The sequence below is a fragment of the Ornithodoros turicata genome, chromosome 6 (assembly GCF_037126465.1).
Source record: "Ornithodoros turicata isolate Travis chromosome 6, ASM3712646v1, whole genome shotgun sequence".
Lineage (NCBI taxonomy): Eukaryota > Metazoa > Arthropoda > Arachnida > Ixodida > Argasidae > Ornithodoros > Ornithodoros turicata.
In genome coordinates, this window is record NC_088206.1 from 54,009,502 (window position 1) to 54,029,295 (window position 19,794).

Below are 19,794 nucleotides of genomic sequence, written 5' to 3' on the forward strand. Positions count from 1 at the left end.
ACGGTGAATATATGAGTCAAACATTTGAGTTTATACGTTGCATCAATAAATATGTATTTCGCCTATCAAAATGTCTTAGTTAATTTGGAATAACAGGCGCCAGGTATGAAAACCAGTAGAAGTCAATGGCAGCCAGGGCCGGCCGAAAGCCGAGCCAAACTGAGAGGTTGCTGATTGGTTGGCTGCTAGGCATCACGACGCATTTTCATTGGTCGCATGTCCAGTGTTGCCTGAATTATCTCAAACTATGGGCTCTATGGGGAGCTGTGGGCGCCTGGTGTTACACTGCAGCGCCAACCGTGGTTGACTGCACAACCACGGTTGAGTTTCGACCGAGCTCCTCAACCACAGTCCGGTCAACTGAAAAGCAAGATGGCGGACTCTACTTCAGCTACTGTAGTGTCGTCGGAAGCAATAAGTGAGCTGCCGTGCAGTAAAACACACTTCGTTTGGTCAGATGCCATGACGATGCGCTTGATAAACGCCTGGGAAGACAGTGTAGCCGTATCGGGGACCAAAGAGGCCAGAAAAGAAACGCCGCCGAATACGACCGCGTCGAGACAGCTACTGCGGTTTTCGTCGGGAAGCAAGTGCGGGTTAAAATAGAAAACCTGACGATGGAATAGAGGTAGGAAACTCAGTTAGTTCATTTCTTGTTTCTGCTTGCTTTGTTGTGTATGTCATAGATACTTACGCCTATTTTATCCAGCTACCACAACATGCTGGTAGATGATTCCGTGCGATCAGTGGCGTTTTCGTCGCATTCCTGCGAGCGCGTATTATGTACATGCTGTTTGGTGTCCTTTTCGATGTTTCATACTATTTGGTACAACTGATGACATGTCATACTTGAATTTCCAGCTTCACCTATGAAAACTACAGCCACACTGCACGGTCTCGCACTGCTACAAAACGACTACTTCAGAAACAGTGATGTCATGATTGGTGAGCATAACCACAGCTGCAATCTGAATCTGTGTGCTGATATGATGTGTGGCTATGGAAATGGGGTGTGTACGTCCTCTTCGCTGGAATATGTGTTGCAGTTAGTATATCACTGCTTGTTCTGAACTCTTGTGAACCAAGCATGTGCTTAAAACATGTAATAGTTTGTAAAGGCATTATTAAGTGGTAAAAAATAAAAGCGCAACAGTGTTGAAGTCACTAAAATGATAAATATGGATGAGCATTTACTAAGCTGGAAATCAGTGCCAGTGCTGGCAATGCTGCATGTAATCATATGCATATTACTACTAAGCATAGCAAGGCAACTAGCGGATGGGGATTTATAGTCAGGAGGTTTATGTGCAACAAGAAAAGACAATAACAGTAGCTTGTGTGTATTGTATGTCATTTGTTATGCATGCTATTTATCCCCTGTGTATGTGTATGTGATGCACTATAAGCATGCTATGTTGGAAGTAGTCCCGATAAACTTCGAAGGAGTGACAAAACAAAAACAAAAAACTGTGAGGAAACATCGAGGCATCTTCCTCAGTAATATGTCGTCTCACTGCATGCTTCACACATTCTTGTGTATCTTCAAGGTTCCAATTGTGCACGAACAGTCAGATGGAAACCATTGTTGCAGCATCCCAGCCTGAAGAACAAACAACTGAGCAACAAGAGACAAGTTCGGAACCTGCACAGACCTCACAGAGAAAGTAGCCCAAAAACCAGACTGTGATGATGCAGGTCTAGAGCTCTAAAAAGCTGTGGAAATGAGAGCTACAAAAGCTGAAAAAAGGAACGAAGGTTTCAAAGAAATGTACTGAGGCTGCAGGAAGGAGTTAATAGAATGCAACAAGAAATGCTTCGATAAGCAAATTAAAATGGTGCAAGCGAGATGGTGCACTGTGGAAAGAGCTAACATTTCCTTCAGTTCATATTGTGTGTTCCTCAAACTCAAGGAAATGTTTCCTCCTTCAAAGAAATGTTTCATTCGATGCAGACTTATTTTTCAATCATCGCCACCACAATAATTTTCTTTTTTTCATAATAGCGAAATCTTTCATACGTAGTTTGTTTTTTAGCTTTATAACAGTGCATTGTCCTTGCAAAGCCTCATTAAATGTATATGTGTAATGTATTATGCCAGTGATTTTCGGCTTTTGTTACTTAAGCTGAAAAAGGGTCATTGGTGAAAAAAAAAAAAACACAAGAAAACATAGGCATATTACCATAGTTATAAAATCTACATATAAGGAAACATGACAGTAAAATTATCTACTTTAGAGAAATGTACTTGCCCGCAATAAATATGCTGTCATAGTATTGTAAAACGTTGTTTGATTGACTGAGATTTTAAAAAATATGGAGGTGTTCGGGTCAGCTACTGCAGAACTCGTGAATAGAAAACAGTAGAAAAACCAACCTCAAGATGATGAAGAGGCAAAGAAGAAAAACCATGCAAAACAAACAACCAAAAAACAAACAGGGTCCACCTGATGGATGTGTCCAGTAAATGAAATAAGAGTTCAAATAAACATAGACTGTAAAATGTCATTGGTGTTACGTTCTTCTTTTTTTTTTTGTATTTGATAATGTGGACATTTGTTTCTTATGATGGACAGTTTTTGCTTGCTAAAGTTGCAGCTAAGTGCAACGGACATGACCGAACCTCATACAACAGGACACACAGTTGCCCTTGGCTGCAACTTTAACAAGTACACGTACACAATCTCCCAACTCGTAGAGCTAGGGTGGCTTTTCCTGACGAGGGAGAGGAATCGTCAATGTTATTGAAGCATGATGGGTGCTTTCAGCATCTCTCATTTAAAATCATTGCTATACTAATCAATCTAACTGGTTTATGGGCATTTTAATAATTTACTTCAGAAGCAAATGCTTAGCGTTTAAGCAGGGTTTGTTTAATGCTGAGATGTCCTTTGGTGAATACAATTGTGTTGCTCTTTTCGAGGCCCTTTTTGGTGTGGGGGTGATGCGCTAGATATCGATTTAGTGAAGGCGTTGCTCCATAAATGTGCAATGCGATGGCATCCTGCATTTCCCTGACACGATGGCGGTAGTCCTGCATTCAGTCCTGCACTGTCATTCATGCCTTTGCACATGTTATGTAGAATGCAACTTCTATCATGATTATCATGTCACAGTTATTGATGTCGCATTCAATCCCCTTTAGAAAGATGCAGAGTTGTGCTTTCACTCTCCCAAAGGCATTTTCAACCACGTGTCTTGCATCTGACAGTCAAGCATTAAATTGCGTCAGAGTATAGCTTCATCATATACGGCTGCAAAGGAAACGCTTGGTCACATAGGATGACTAGACCCACGGTGAACCCTTGCATTGTCTCTATGTACCAGCCCTTGTAGTTGTAATAGTCTGAGCCTTTGTTCTTTGAGAGCACATCTCAATGTGGCATATGTCCAGAATCTTGAGAGAGTCCTGTTACTCCGTCAAACCGACGTAGGTGGCTCTGCTGGTGTTGTGAGCTTCACAAACTGGGATTGTAGTTTGTACAATCACTAAGTAAAAACTCCCAGTACACATGATTTACAAAATGCCTGCTGACACCAAAAAGGCTGTTCTGCAGATGCTAATAGGCGATAAAGGGCACCTGCCACTCTTTGCAAAGGCACAGCCTGCCTCATGTCCGTGTCTCGCCTAGCTATGCTCTGGCAAACGCCCACCATGTAGCTGAACGTTGCACAGGTGACGCGATAGTCCCGTTTCGGTTTAAAGAACTCGTCAGCGAGGTTGGGCAGTGTGGTTTCCGACCAAGACGCTGGCCGTCGATAGCTGCGCAGTTGCTTCTCCCTTGTGCACAATCGCAGGGCTGTTGCTGTCAGAATTTTCACCTGTTGCCGTGCTGGTTTCCGCTTTCGTCGCTTATCTATCGCGCGCGCACAGCATCCAGCTCACACTCTGTTTCCTCACTCGAGACTAGAAGTAGGGGAGGTACAGAAAAACATTCCTGACCCTCTCTCGCACCACGTCGTTCTTCAGTTTGCTCAAACACATCGCTTGTCCAACAGAGCGTACACGCACAGTACAGACACGGCAGCACAAGAAATATTTACACGAAATATGTAGAACTCAACAAGGACAATGACATGTACAACAAAATAAAAGATTAAATAACGCGGATAAGAAAAATGCACGGCGACGCACGAAAGAGCAGAAGTACAGCAGAAGCGTTCGTGCGAATTAGTGTTGTGAACATATTTCGCGATACGGCTGAAAAGTAAATTTGGAAATGCGAAACAGTAGTAAAAATGTCGAGTTGCGTACGAAATCCCTCCAATACACAGTAACACACATTCTTGGGGCATTATACACCTCTGGAAAGCGTCCAAAGCGTTATCTTTTTCTGACGACGTAATACTTAAAATTGTTATGTGTTCTGGGGGTTCTCTGTTTGCTCATCAGGCGACGCTGCTAGCGCTACGCATTTTCCTCCGTTTTCCTCTCCCGAAGGCCAAGTACTCTCAACTGAGCCTGCAGAAGCCCGTGCAGTGGCGTAGCCACGGGGGGGCTAGGGGGGGCTCGAGCCCCCCCTACCTGCCACGGACCGACCCACGGAAATCGTGCAAATCCGAGGAGAAAATAATATATATATGGGGGGGGGGGGGTGACAGTGTGACGATCGCGAAAGTTCTTACAGTTCATGGCGTCTAAGCAGCACTCTTGAATGGTTTTCAAAGTATGAGCTTTTCAAAATCCTTCCAATCTCGTGACACCACCTCATTGGACATGACAGCCTATACATGTAATCGTATTGTGCACGTCCAAATCAATTATTTTCGTTCTGTTTTTTTTTTACCGCATTTTGCGGCGTGCACGAGTATGTGTATGTTGTCGCGCCCAGGATCAGCGGCGATCGAGCCCCCCTACCTTGGAGGTCTGGCTACGCCACTGAGCCCGTGTAACTGATTTCGTTGCTCAGTTCACTCAACCGTGGTTGAGCCATTCGACTGCAGTCGACTCAACCGTGGTTGAGAAAGCTAGTGTAACTAGGGTATTAAAGGGTCTCTGACCAGAAGCTGGAGAGACTTTTCCGCAGTGGCCACCGATAGAATACACAAAAGCAACTTCACATACGAAAATGCATGTTTCAACACCTCGTAGTTTTCGTAAACTCGAATTTTGAACATCGCGGTTCACGCTGACGCTGGCACACCTAGCGTCAAACCAAGAAAACGTACGCATATATAGAAAACTAGAAAACTCATCTGGTCATCCCACTGGGATGACATCAATCGCCCATGCAATCAGCGCGCAGAATGTTGTCACGTGATCGAGCACTACAACAGCAACTTTCAGCAAGAACCAACATTTTTACACCGATATACTGTTGTCACAATGTCTGAAAATAAAAAGTATGTATATACTTCGAAATCTGCGACCTGTTTTATAACTGCGATAATCCAGTTAGCGACTCCCGTGGAAACAAGAACTAGCTACGAGCTACTATGACTTTCGGGATCCAGCGCGCTGTTTCACAGCGTTAGTGTAGTGTGTGTATTTCCAAGTTTTCTTTATTTATATCTTTTGGAACAACGACCAATATATCGAGGTACACAGACTTCATTTGACATGCCTCGGTTGTGTCGTCAAAGCGAGATTTCTCGACTGCCGTACGATACTGCGCGTTCAACCGCAGCGGCAGGTATGGTTGGCAGCGGATTTTGCCAATCGTATTTGAAGAATGCAGACTATAAGACCGACCCCTCAGTTTGAGTACAAAGAACCTCCGCCTACAGCAGTCCGCAGTGCTTTCCTTGAATCTATCTTCCAAGACTGTTGCATCTGGACGTGACGAGGTTAGTGTCTGTGTAATTTATACAGTGATTACTCTCCTTTTGAGAATTACGTTGTGGCATGCAGATGTTAGGAGACCAGTTACGCAACAAAAAAAAATAAGGATTAAAAAAATTGAAGTTTACGCACTAAATCAAAAGATATACTGTACAATTCCGAGTGTTGTTCAGAATGCAGCCATGCCATTGCAGTAAGCAACATCTACAGTACGTAAAATGAAGATATGTATTCCGCATCTAGGTGTAACATTTTAATTGTCACAGCAGTGTGCACCAATGTAGTTCATGACTTCCTTGGACAAGATGTGGAACCAAATGTTGGAAATACAAGGCAGGGATCAGGTACAAGTTTTCTTCTATTTGTTTTCTTTATAATATGCAGCATACTGCACATAGTAAAGAAGGGCTCTGGATTCTAAACCAACGCAGTTGAAATCCTTAGCTTACCCCAAGCTGTACTATTGTTGTCTAATCTGGGGAAACACCACAGAGGGCAACTACGATAAAATTACAGTGCACAAAAAAAAGAAAAGAAAGAAGGCCTGGTGTACGACAACCATGTCTACAGGTGCAATGTGCTGGACCCTCGTTGCAAAGAGGCCCACCAGGTGTGCCACTACAACCCATCCATCCATCCAGCCCCTCAGCTCCTTCAAGACATGCAAAATACAGTAGACAAAGTGTACTTGTGACACTTGCAACACAACGCAACGCAACACACTTGTGACACAGTGACACTTGCAAATCAGACATTTATACAAAATTGCCTTGCAAATTCAGGATCTTTTACTGCCATCTCAAACACTTGCCATTACGGTATGAAATCCATCACTGTACCACCTTACAAGGTTCCACTGCTACAGACCAACTACGGAAATCAGCAGAAACCATTCTTTTTTCGAACAAATTTTTTCAGCTGATTGGAAATGGCCTTCCTGTGTCCAGTTTCAAAACAGAGTTACACAAACTTGTTGAAGTCTTATTAGAGACAGTCCACTCTGTTATGTATTTATGTGTGTGCGTGTGTGCGAAAATATGCACAGCTCGGTGCAGTTGTGTATTTTATTTATGTGGTTGTGATCTGCTGTATGCTCGTAGTGGTAATAATCAGTTATCGCACACTGTATTGGTGCTAGGCACCCCATCAGGCTGATGCCTTTCGTGCCAGTTAGGCTCATTTAATTTTCTATGAAATGAGATCCTCATAAATTTATATGGCTTTTTTTTAACAATGTTAGGGTAATGACTTCATGGAAGTGGAAGGAACAGGAGAGGAAGACATCTGCAATGGTCATGACAGTTGTCCGTCAGGTACGGGACCAATTTCTTTTATAAATGTGGTATATAGCGTGAAGTTGTTACTAACAAAAAGTTTTTTTGTTCCCTTTAAAGGAATCTACAGGTGGTGAGCACGCGTAAGGACTTGACATATCTCAATACAACTTAGACCTGCCTGTTGCACATGAGATGTGTGACTCTACTTACACACACAAGCTTCTGCAGGTTCGATGCATGTATATTTTGAAACATGAAAGACAGAGTGCTAAAAATATATCTGAGGTGAAAAACTGAGCAGTTCATTGCAGTAATTCTATCGATTTATTTTCAGCATTTTGGGAAATATATAGTGATGGCAAGATTACCTGTGTTGTACTGCCAGACCATCTGCTATTGGAGTTCCATGTCCTAGTTATTATATATAGTAGCTGTTTGAGGCTATTACATATTTATTATGAAAGTTTTGTGCCTGTGAGTTCCTGCAAATGTGCTCTGCGGTGATCATACTGGACAGAGAGCTATGCCTGTATAATAACAGTGACTAATGTTCTTCTGCCCATAAACCGATTCCTAGGGTACATCCGCACCCTTGGAAGTCACTGGAGAGGCGTGTTAGCTTAGCTCAATTGGTAAGAGCCCTGGATCGGAAATACAGATGATGTGGGTTCAAGTCCTACTACTGGCTAACCTTTCCAGTGACTGCCTTCTTTCATCATTCATTTCTTACGCACTTGATGATTTGTCCTTTCTATGTGTTCCAGTCTCAGAACATCAACTACCATGTTCAAAAGAACTGGGATATGCCTCTGCAATCTGGAACCCATCCCAACATCTCTTAATCGACAAAGTAGAATTTGTACAGAACCGCACGGTTTGTTGCTCGTGATTATCATCCTTCTTCCAGCGTCTTAGCCATTAAAGCCCAACCCTTTCTTACTCCTTTGATTACCAGATCAGGTATCAGGCCTGACATTCCTTTATAAGTTATATTACGGTCACCCTCCTCCCCACCCCACTTACTGTCAATCCCCTCACAAGTTACTTCCAAGACTTGATGACCCACACAAAGTACTTGCTCCAGCTACACAAACAAAAAAATTCCTCTACTCTCCGCACCAGCTGACGGTGTCAAACTGGAATGACCTTCCTGTCCACGTAGCATCAGAACAAAATATATCGTCATTTATTTCCAAGTGCTATGATCATTTTCAGATTAAATGAATTTCTTTGTGGTGAGTGAACAAATTTTGCGTATTTTTGTGTACATCATTTTGGTATTTGTCGTTTTTGGATACAAACCCCCCCCTTTATGTAAATCCCTTCACAAGGGTCTTTAAAGTAAACAAATGAAATGAAGAACTTCGTGATACTTTCATAGTTGGAGCATTTTTAATTCATATTTTAAAACAGTGGCTGCAAAAAACGTGTCAAACACCGTTACAAAGGCTGCCGTCTGTATCAGGTGAATCATGATTTTTCCCAGAAGCCCAATAATGTATGACGCTGCATCACATATGCTATTTTGAACAATCTCTGCAGACATATTATGAAGATATTATCTGAGTGCCACAATAAACTATATGAACCACATTTCATGTTACATCATCTTTGACTACAACATGCCTATTTAAGCAGCCCAAGATACAAAGCTTGGTTCCTCAAGGTCTACATCCTACTCTAACTGGGTGCGCACATTGCACACAAAAGAAATATTTAGGTTTTCGATAGTTAACTTGTGTAGTGAGCACTTCTGGAGGACTGAGAGCAGGAACCGGATGTCACACACAGGGCAACCTGCATAACAGTCTGATTTACTTCCACATATAACGACCATTAAAATACTTGAGGTTCTTAAACAATACTATTTGGGTGCTATCAGACAGTAAGAGTTCGAACAACACTTACGACATACTGACTGAATGGGTGGACAAAAGGATGCGTCAGAACAGGATTGGATTTGTGTCTGGTGGAATTGAGAGCCCAATGTAATTCTTACAAGGCGGAGCAGGCTGATGAGATGGTGCTTTGTGCCAGGGATCAGCACAATGGTTTATCCAGAATCCCAAGCATGGAGGGGTGTTGAAAAAAGTTGTGTGGAGGGGGGTCACTATTATAGTTACATCATTACCAACATGTGTCTACAGCTGAAATTGCAAGGGCACCCTCTGGAGGGGGTACTTCCACCTAGTATCTTGGGTATTTAAAGCATGTAGCAGTTAATATGGGAAAGGCTTTGCGTATCCTGTTTACCGCGCAGACTGGTATAACGATTCTCTTGTTTTTTCCAAGTTTGTGCAACACCCATCTCACGATATGTTGGTATGTAGTGTATCTATTTCCTGTATGAGACACGCAAGCTTTGAACAAAGCTAAAGCTAGTAGGACGCCGAGTATTAATTCAGCTGCACTCTTTCTGAATAAGTGACGAACAATAACGAAAAGCTCAGAATAACTATTTTGTGTTGAAACCAACCAGCATGATTGTGCCTGAGAGACGCTTCTTAATTGTGAATATGAGCGCTAGGTTTGTGCTGCCCTCGAAGTTGTAAATATGCTACTTTAAGAGCAGCTCCTTGCAACATAAGCACTCGACTTCTTTCGGTATTATATGCATGAACCACTCCGGCCTCTTTACACGGCGCCGTCGAACACGAAATTTACACAAACTGTTCATGGCCTTCATCATGATGGATGCTGAAAGCTCATCTAACAGTCTGTCGTTGGAACTTCCTCTTCATGCTGAAGTCGATTCGCGGCTCAACATTTCAAAAGCATGGTCTCCAAACTCTGCTGCACGTAGCAGGTCCCTCTCAGCTGCTGAAAGGTAGCTGAAAAGCTGAGTTGCCGACTCCGCTGTGCTTCCACGTCCATATTGAAAAAACGCCCAGCAATACGGAAGTTGCGGAAACCACCCGAACTTCTGGTGTGGACTTTCCACCAATAAACGTCGCGGGCGTTTGGCGTCATACACATGGGAAAACCACTGCATAATAGCTAGAGTTTTGCGCTGATCGCACGAGTTCAGGGCAGAAATCGAAACCGTTTTTCGGCTCCTTGTTTGGAATAGTTCGCGGCTCCGCAGAGACGAAACGTTTCAGTTGTAACTTAGAGGCACCATGTAGGTTCGTTATCCATACAAACAAAGACATTGACCAGGTTCTGGTCAGAGACCCTTTAACCGGTGGATTCGCCCGCGATCGTTTCTCGGAGGCGCCGACCCGTCTGACCGTTGTGTAGCTGGCGTCTACGTATGTGAGCAGACGGTGATTTCGTTTCGTGGATTTCGAAGATTTTCAAGCCATGGACGAACGCCTGAATGAAAGGTAAGCAGACAAATGCATGATGCATGTCAGTGATCGGACGTTTAATACTGTCGTCTAACTGTGTGCATGGAGGTACGCCTTGTCCCGTATTACATCCCTTTCTGCCGATTATCAGTCATGATCTGGTTGATGATTCTGCGTGGCGTTACTTGTTGCGTTTTGTTCCGCTATTTGAATGTGTGTGATGTTTAATACACTGGTGTGCATGAAAAGGAAAACAGCGTGCATCGCGTACGCAGGGCTCCTCGAATTTTGTCATTAGTTGACATTAGGCGCGTAACGATAGCATGGCTTACAGAGCGTATTCAGCCAATTAACGTTGCCTGTGCTCGGGTTTACCATATCATTAACAGGTTCCTTTTTTTTTTTCATTCAGACACTGACAGCTGTTCGTGGCCCTGCGATCCGCGAGCATGTGGCCCCTGTCACCAGAAAATTCGACAGTTGTGCTGGGATGAAGCGGATGGTTTCTGCGACTCATCACGTGCTATATATGTGTATAATAATATCTACTTTCACCAAACCGAATAGGTTCCCTTAGTCACGCTTTCTGTTGCTCGGCACTATTTATTCTTCACTTATTCTTCAGTATTCTGTAATAATCGTGTAGATTTACTTGCATTCAAATGTTGCCTCTTGTTTATATGTTTACCGTGTCAATAAATTTGTACATGTGAATTCCTTCATCTTCTGGATTTTCATTTTATGCTTCCCGATAATATTAGCGGATGGCCTGGCGAAGCGCTCGGAACAGGGGGGGACTTCAAGCTTACGTAACACAATAATATAAGAGGGCATGAAGCAGACGAACTGGTGTCGTGAGATTGTGTCCCCCAGACTTAGGGATGTATTACACAGTATTGGAAACCTGGTTGAACAATAAATTTGTTAAACGACAACCACTTATCAGATGTGCAGTGACGATGTGCAGAATACTCTTACACAATACGCTACAGCTGAGTTTTGTAGGCATGGTGGTTGGCAATGCTAGATGTTCAGATTTACGACGTGCTTAACATTGAATACAGAATACGTGACGTGCTCATTAATAAATTCTTGTATGAAACATAATCTTAGGCAAACAAGAAGTCCTTGTTGTCCGAAGCAAAGATGATGAAGGAAGGAAATACAGCCATCTGTAGAACAATAAATGCACAGTAAATCAAAATCGCCTGAACACTCGAAGCTGCTTTGAATAATAACAGTAATGATGACGAAGAACACGAGTTGAAACAAAGTAAAACAAAACATTAGACCACCCAGTCTTTTACGATAATTTGTGCAAACAAATCGAGCAACAAAGGAGGCATCTTCCAAATATCGCAGTCACACTTCACTACGCACTTCCTTTGTTGTCAGATTGCCAACACGTAAACATAACTGCAACTGACGTAAACATAACTGCAACGCCAAGCAACCACCAGACACTTTCCATTGGTGACGGCGATACAACCAATACACGTTGCGGTGAATCGCTAGAGGCCCACGTAACTTGTCAGCGAAACTCTTAAAGCCACGGAGGTACTTGAGTTCCTTGTTGTGAACGGGCGCAGAGCAGAGGACGAATACATTCGATGAAAAAGTACAGCTCACATGTCATACTTGCCAGCTCAACTGTAGCAAACGATTCACACGCAAAAAGCTGTTCATTATAGCGTGCTATCCGAACGCCTCCAACCAAGAAAACGTAATGCTCCAATTTCAACCCCCCCCCCCCCGACGCGACCAGAGACCTTGTGACCTTCTATGTGTGACTGGACGGCGCCAGCCACAGCGCGCTCGCAGCATTACTTGACATTGCGCAACACCGGTGACGTAACGGGAACAGAAGCGCGGTCTGTACAGTTACACCATCGACGGGAGAATGTGCGCGGGAGAGGAGGGACGCGGAAGAGACATTTCGAGCGCGCGCTCCTCACAGAGTGGAGCGATTTCGTCCGGAAAAATTTATGGCATATTAGTTTCTCGGCGGGAAGAACAGTTTCCAGCGAAAAAAAGTATGGGGGTTCGGGAAATTTCATAGTCCCTTTAACTGCATGAGGAACAAAATAAAACACGAGACGTCGTCATGTTCCTCAGCTCCATCCTCCAGCGACGTCAGTGGAGTGCAGCTGTAGCTTCCACAGTTTCGCCACGAAAACCACCGCCCCCCTTGACCACGTGATCATCCGTAACGAATCACGACAAAGTAGCCGGAAAAGCGCGCCAAAAAGCACGCGCTGGCCGATCGAACTGCGCATGTGCGCTGCGTGCCCTCTCCACACGCTCTCACTCGAATTTCCCCCCCCCCCCTGTTCCGAGCGCTTCGCCAGGCCATCTGCTAATATTATCGGGAAGCATAAAATGAAAATCCAGAAGACGAAGGAATTCACATGTACAAATTTATTGACACGGTAAACATATAAACAAGAGGCAACATTTGAATGCAAGTAAATCTACACGATTATTACAGAATACTGCAGAATAAATAAAGAATATAAAGAATAAATAGTGCCGAGCAACAGAAAGCGTGACTAAGGGAACCTATTCGGTTTGGAGAAAGTAGATATTATTATACACATATATAGCACGTGATGAGTCGCAGAAGCCATCCGCTTCATCCCAGCAAACCCGCTTAGTGTGCCTCCTCTGGCGGCGTCTCGAACAGTTTGAAATTAACCGCTGCAACGGCGCAACCAGGCTCCGACAGCTCCCCATAGAGCCCATAGTTTGAGATAATTCACACAACACTGGGCACACGACAAATGAAATTGCGACGTAGTGGATATTATGCACATCCAGTCGGCCAATCAGAAGCCTCCATGTCTGGCTGGCTTTTCGGTCGGTCCTGGCTACCATCGACTTCTACTTGATTTCAGGCCTGCCGCCGCTACTCGGTATTCAAAATAACTAAAGCGATTTTGGGGTAAAATAAAAATGTATTTGATACAAAGCACTAATTCAAAGATCTGATACATGGGTGCACTGTGCGTACAAAGCCCACTGACAAACTGGGTCAAAGTTCGAACATGAAGCAGAACTAGCACACCGTTCAACTTCTAATACCGAGCCAGTCTCATGAGTGCGTACCATTTCATGATGACCATCTTCTTTCGCTGCCTGCGGTGCATCCATTATAGCGAAGCGAAAAACGCTTGTGTGGCACGTAATCCTGTCTTTGTTGACAGTCCTCGAAATCCAACGGCGCCCGAACTTGTTCTTCACGCTCGAACTCATGAAGCATTCCGGTACCGCAGTTGACAAATTGTTCGTGGGATAATAGTTGTGTCCAGAAACAGCCCAACACGCGTAGACTCACAATGACGCACGAATAAACCCGCGAATATATTTCTGCAAACTGTTCTGTCGATTGACACCGCCGAACACAGGAGGACGACATGCCGGCCATGCTACACTATGCTGTTCATAATTGTCACAAAAAAGGCGTACGCCTCCCGTTTTCGACAAATCAGGGCAGATAAGGATATCATTTGAGATGATGGTTGGCTAGGAGCGTGCTATGCGGTGAAGTTAATTTTTAAGAGTGTATTTCGAAACTATGCTGAAACGGCCGAGACGCTGTACGCACATGCGCGCGTACAGAATGCGATTTCAAAACGTTCTCGACCAATCGGAGCACGCGCACAGTCAAGGCCAATGGGCTTGCAACATGGTGTATGGGCTTCAGTGGGACATATAGTACATACTCTACAGCCGCGTCCGCGGGTACCTGAGGAGGGCTGGCGCAACGGGCTAGGGCATCACGTGACTCTCTCTTGTGCGCCTGACGAAAAAATACACCTTCTGCCCAGATTTATGTCTGTGACCGGCTCGCCGGGCGCCATGGCGGTGGTACGGTGGTGTGGGGGTCTCAGACGGCAGGGGGGAAGAGTTAAAGGTGTTGCGACACTTTCTCTGATGTGTTGAAGCATAATATACAGTCAACCCTCGATTTATGAACACCCTCGGTTCCTCGAAAAATCGTTCATAAATCGAGGGATTCATAAATCGAAAATTCCGTTAAGTGAGTACTATCGAGCAAATGGAACAGTATTTCCGAGTTGGTATTGTGTTTATAATGCAATATATTGTGTAATTTTGCTTTCGACCATGCCTTCTGCTGTATCAATCTAGGAAAGAAGAGATGTCAGCACGTTCGCACTCAACTGGTCTCGGACTTCCTCTGGGGTTTTTAACCTATGTTTATTAATCTCCGGGTGACAGCGGACACCTTATTCGTGAATTGAGGTCAGGAACGCTTCTGCAAAAACCCGTTTGTTGTCCGGATTTCGAGGGATTAAGACCCAGGGTGCAATATTTGGAAAACGTTTTGTCTGTTCAGGCGTCATTCATAAGACCACGAATAATCCCTTTGAAGGTTTTTGTTGGCCTCGGAACGATGCGTTCATAAATTGAGGGCAAATCGCTGGGCAACTCCTAGTTGGTTCCCAGAATTCATTATTCGAATATCGAGGTTCATAAAACGAGGGGAAAATGCATGTAAAAAGTTTGGTTCCTCGTGCTAGTGTTCATAAAACGAGGGAATTCATAAATCGAAGGTTCATAAATCGAGAGTTGACTGTATATGCATCGTACTGATTATGAGAACACCTTGAAAAAAAGAATTTTTCCTCTCGCTAGATTGGTTCTGAAAATAGGCGCAGCCAAAAACGACGGCCCACGGTGTGACCTCACGAACCCTCTCCCCCATTTGGCTTGGGGGACGCGCGTCTTCCCTCGTTGCTCCTGTGTGACGTCACCAATGTCGCTTCTTCGGGGCCGTTTTTCTCCGTACCTGCTCACGTCATGGACCTGAAAACTTGAATATGGGATGATGTCGGGTGATAGAATAGTTGCACGTATTTATCTGGGAAAGCTGGAAACCAACTGTCACAACACCTTTAAGGAGATGGGGTGAAGGCGGATGGAAGAGAAAAGGGGGCTCAAACGCCCAAACTTTTATTTTTCTTTTAAATGAATTGAATTTGATTATGGGCAGGGTTTTCAAGATGCTCTGAATTTTATAAAATACCCGTGTCTGGATTGCTGGGTGAGCACTTCCTGGTTTTCCATCAGATGTAGGTTTCCGACGTACGGAAGTACTACCATATTAATATTTTCTTTGTACAATCTGTTGCAATGTTAACAGTAGCAGAACCACGCACAAGCAACCTTGGTAAAGCGCTGTTGAACGGCCTGCGCGGAAGATCCATTGTTTGAGCCTGTTTTTTGCTAAAGGCATGAGGCAAAATTTTCGCAAAAGCAACTTTGTACATTCGACGTCTGTCCTTCTGTGACTTCCCATTACAGTTATCGACGCTGTTTTCCCGAATGACAGTCTACTGTTAATTTGCGTGCGACAAATCCACGGTATATTCACGTAAAAGATTTGACATGCTGAATTGACTACGTAAAATCAGCGCGGAATCAATGTTCGCGTTTTGCGTTCTACATTGTTTAGCAACATTCAACGTTAATTCTGCATTCTACCAACAATGTGTGCTGACTGGGTATAGACGATATCTTGGATTAAAAACACAGTGTATGATAGGCAGAGATGATGTCAGATATGTTAAACGATTAATTGGGCGTCGTTGCAGACTTAAGTTATTTACAAAGAAGCATTCTCGTCAGCGTTGGATATGCTTTTACGCCTTACTACATTTTCTCAGCGTCCCTCATTGCCTTTCAGTATATGGTTCAACCGGTATGTCATAGTAGCTAGTATGTGCGGCTAACGATGGGTGCGAATGATTGCGTTGCGCTGTGGTTTAGATCTTACACCGAAACGGGGATCGTCATATGAGCACATGCATGCTCCTCGTTTTTAGGGCGAAGGAAGTGCTATTTTGGTAACGGGATGTGGTCAACCAAGCTGGCATTCCTGCCGCATTCATGTAGCAGAATTGGGTTAGTGACAGTTGTATGTGCGGTCCAGTTTACATTTAATGGTTGACTTAAAAAGGCAGTTGAACAACCTCCCATATTCGTCATATATCGAAAAACTTATGTTACAATGACATTCCTGCGACGTGTATTTAGTGCCGAAATCCTAGTCTCCTGGATGTCCAGTGTAAATGGGACCTCTAGCTTGGTCCCCCGGGATACCCTAACATCCAAATCACGACAGTCTGCCTTCGTAACAGGCATGTATCCTGGAAGAAAGATGATGCCTTTGGCTGTGTGCCACCCTAGGTAGACGAAGAAGACTATCAGCTAGAGCCCTACACCGGCCCGGGCCCCCGGCCCGTGGGCTGGGCCGGGGTTGTTATTGGTTGCGTGCTCCCGGCCGGCCACGGGCCGACAAAATACGCAAACATCGCGGGCCGGACCCAACATAAGACGCCAGCACGGCGGGCCGGGCCGGGCCCTGGCCGACAAACATGTTTTCCGAGATTCAGGCTGGACCGGGTCACGCAGCTAATTCCACGCAATAGAGGGGCCCGGCCCGACAAACATGTTTCCGAGATTCAGGCTGGACGGGGTCACGCAGCTAATTCCATGCAATAGAGGACTATTAGTTCATATCATCACGTGCTTGCGTCATTCCTGTCCATATTTGCAAAAGCAAGCAAAGGACACTGCATTATGCGTATGATTCGATCCTCTACAACATTCGGCCTTTACATTGCCCTTTTACATTGCTGCTGCCTCCTCACGTATTTCACAAACACGTTCTCAAAGCTTGGTGAGAGGGGTAAGGATTGGGAGGAGTTTGTCGACGGCATCCTCTACATCCACAAAAACTTTGTAGTGTAACGGGAACGCGCTTGCCCGCGTGCGTCCTGGATTTAATTTGGTCTCGTGCTGTTGTGGTGTCAAACCGACAGTTCTTGTATGTCTGTGTCCGTGTCTCCTTTTCCTATAAATTTACTTACAAATTTGTGTTATAAGTCGCAAGAAACGCCTACGTCACATCTGGAAATACTAGGCCGGGATCTACGCGCTGAGTCACCGGGCCGGGCCGGGCTCTATTCACGGTGCCATCGGGCCGGGACAGGCCGCATAAAAACATGAAGGTTCGTCCATATCGTTTCGGAAACCCAGTGGTCATCACCCCGCGTCGGCAGAATACCTTTGCATGCCAATATGACATGCTCCGCAGTTTCCTCTTCTTGTCCACCCGAGCGTGGCCGACTACGTCAAACAGTTCCATCGCCAGCACCACCATCGACGAGCGCTCTGCCTGTCAGGTGTTGCCGAAACGTCGAAAGTGCGCTCGAGGTGGCCTACTACTTTCACCAATGTTGCTTCAACTGACGAGGTATAATGGACCTGTTTTATACTTTCTGGTCTGGAAGACAGAAAATAAGGGAGACTCGGGATCGCATTGAACTAGGAAGGACAATATGTAATTACTGTCACTCCTATTACGCGACAGCTGATATTAGAGCCCTGCACGGGCCGACTTTTCCGGGCCCGGGTCGGGCAGGGCCATCTTTTCGATGCGCCCGGGCCGGGTCGGGCCCGGAAAAGTCGGCCCGTGGAGGGCTCTAATATCAGCTGTCGCGTAACAGCAGTAATAGTAGGACGAAGTTAACTTCAAAACAGTACAAAATACAAAGGACCGACTAAATGACTGCGGCATAGGAATAATGTAGTTGTATTATTGACTGATTTGATTAGTCTCGACCACGCTGGGGTGGACAACGTCACGACAATCGCAGGGAAATTGTGCGATGTGGGCTGACTTCACAGGGCACTGTGGGGCATTTGTCTTAAAGAGAGACTTCGCAGGGATTCGAAAAAAAAAAAAGCAATTAGCCTAGCATCTTACCGAACACGAACCAACCCCTCGATACTGAATACAACATTCGCATTCATTTTGCGCGACAATAGACCTCTACCCGAGAAACGTCATCATGACGTTGGTAGACAGACTGAAACCGAAACAAATCGGAAGGGGAGGGCTGGGTTCCACGAATGGGGACTTGTTCGCTGCCTTCTATTGAAAGAAAAGTAGGACCGAAGGTCGCCTCCCTGTCAGGGACCATCGTAATCCCCTCAAGACCGTGGCTTTCGGGCGCGACCTTGTTCGCATCTAGCTTCGAGCGTAGTTCAACTCTACCAAATTGGTGGGGCTATCTAACACTTTGACAGTTTACAAACAGGGAAAGGTCTATTAATTCGTAAATGATGACAATAGCAAACTGAAAGGGGAATAGCAGAAAACAGAGCGGTTCGTCCGGAGAAGGATACCGTGACGTCACCCAGCATTGTAGTATGCTTCCCAACCTGCATTATCCCTTGCCGGATGCAGGATGACGTCAGCAGTGTGTCGCTTTCAGCGCCCTCTCGCTTCACAGTGGCGAAGCGTTCGCTTCGTAATAAATTGTTTTGTATAAAGTCTGCGCGGTTTTGGAACGAGATATTTCCTGACATCCCATTAGGTTACGGATATGCCACAACCTTTGTGGTGGTTATGTTGCGGAGTCCCACTTTAAAAGCCCCATCCCCCGAACTCAGGTCACCCCCCAGTCTCGGCGTTCAATGCCGTCATCGTAGCCACCACGTCGTAAAATAGTAATGGAGCCTCTGAGTCGTCGATAATACGCCACAAACCAACAAGAACAGTTGGTCGATGAACAACGGCCATATACGGAGCAAAAGGCAGAAGAAGAAGAGAGGATCACCTCAGCCCATCTTGTATCTGCCGGGAGAGCCACATCGGCTCGATTCCCGATGTGCAATAGCCATACGTGACATATGTGAACTCCGACAGCGCACGAGCTAATGGGTGTGTTGCAGAAGTAGATGCATCACCTGATAACCACAGGTCAGGAGACGGTAACCGCAACGTAATTTGTACAGTAGTGTTGCTGTTGGTCGTGGGTCAGTGCGCTTCCAGTAAAGTTACACCTTCGGACTAAGAAGGAGACATGCAACCGCCGCCTCCAGTGGGGCAACCAAGCCCTGGACAACCCAGAGTAATGATGCCACCTTCACCGCACCAGTTTCCTGGAGGTCAACCGCCAGCAATGGCTCCGGGGCCAATGGGTCCACAAGTTTACCCTATGCAGCCGATACAACCAATGCAACCGATGCCGGTAGCCGTTGCGCAAGTGCCAATGCAACCTTCTAACACTCGAAATGAACTTTTGATGGGTTTTATAGGATTTGCGGCAGCTACTATTGGCTGCTATTGCTTATACTGTTGTGCATGTATTATATTGCCTTTGCTGCTGCTAAGCTCTAGAGCAATCCTTACAACAACTACTGCGGCACATATGTCGACGGGGGGCCAAATTCCGCCTAACAGATCTCGTCGCTTTGAAGAGGATTTGGATGACATCAAGGGCGCCACAGAGGCCAACCTGGGACAGGACGTAGCTGGAAAGGCCACGACGCTATCACCCCTCCTGTTCAAGGTATTACAGCGTAGGGTGAAAAGCCGTTCCATGAAGACGTCGAATGAAGCCAGACAGTATCATGC

General features: G+C 45.2%; 1 long non-coding RNA gene across 1 annotated transcript; it reads left to right on the forward strand.

The window, feature by feature from the left end:
* The first annotated feature begins 366 nt into the window (after window positions 1-366).
* Window positions 367-1,687, forward strand: LOC135398057 (uncharacterized). The gene is made up of 3 exons (XR_010423978.1): window positions 367-628; window positions 862-945; window positions 1,548-1,687. It is a non-coding gene; the product is annotated as an uncharacterized LOC135398057 (long non-coding RNA).
* Window positions 1,688-19,794: the final 18,107 nt, after the last annotated feature.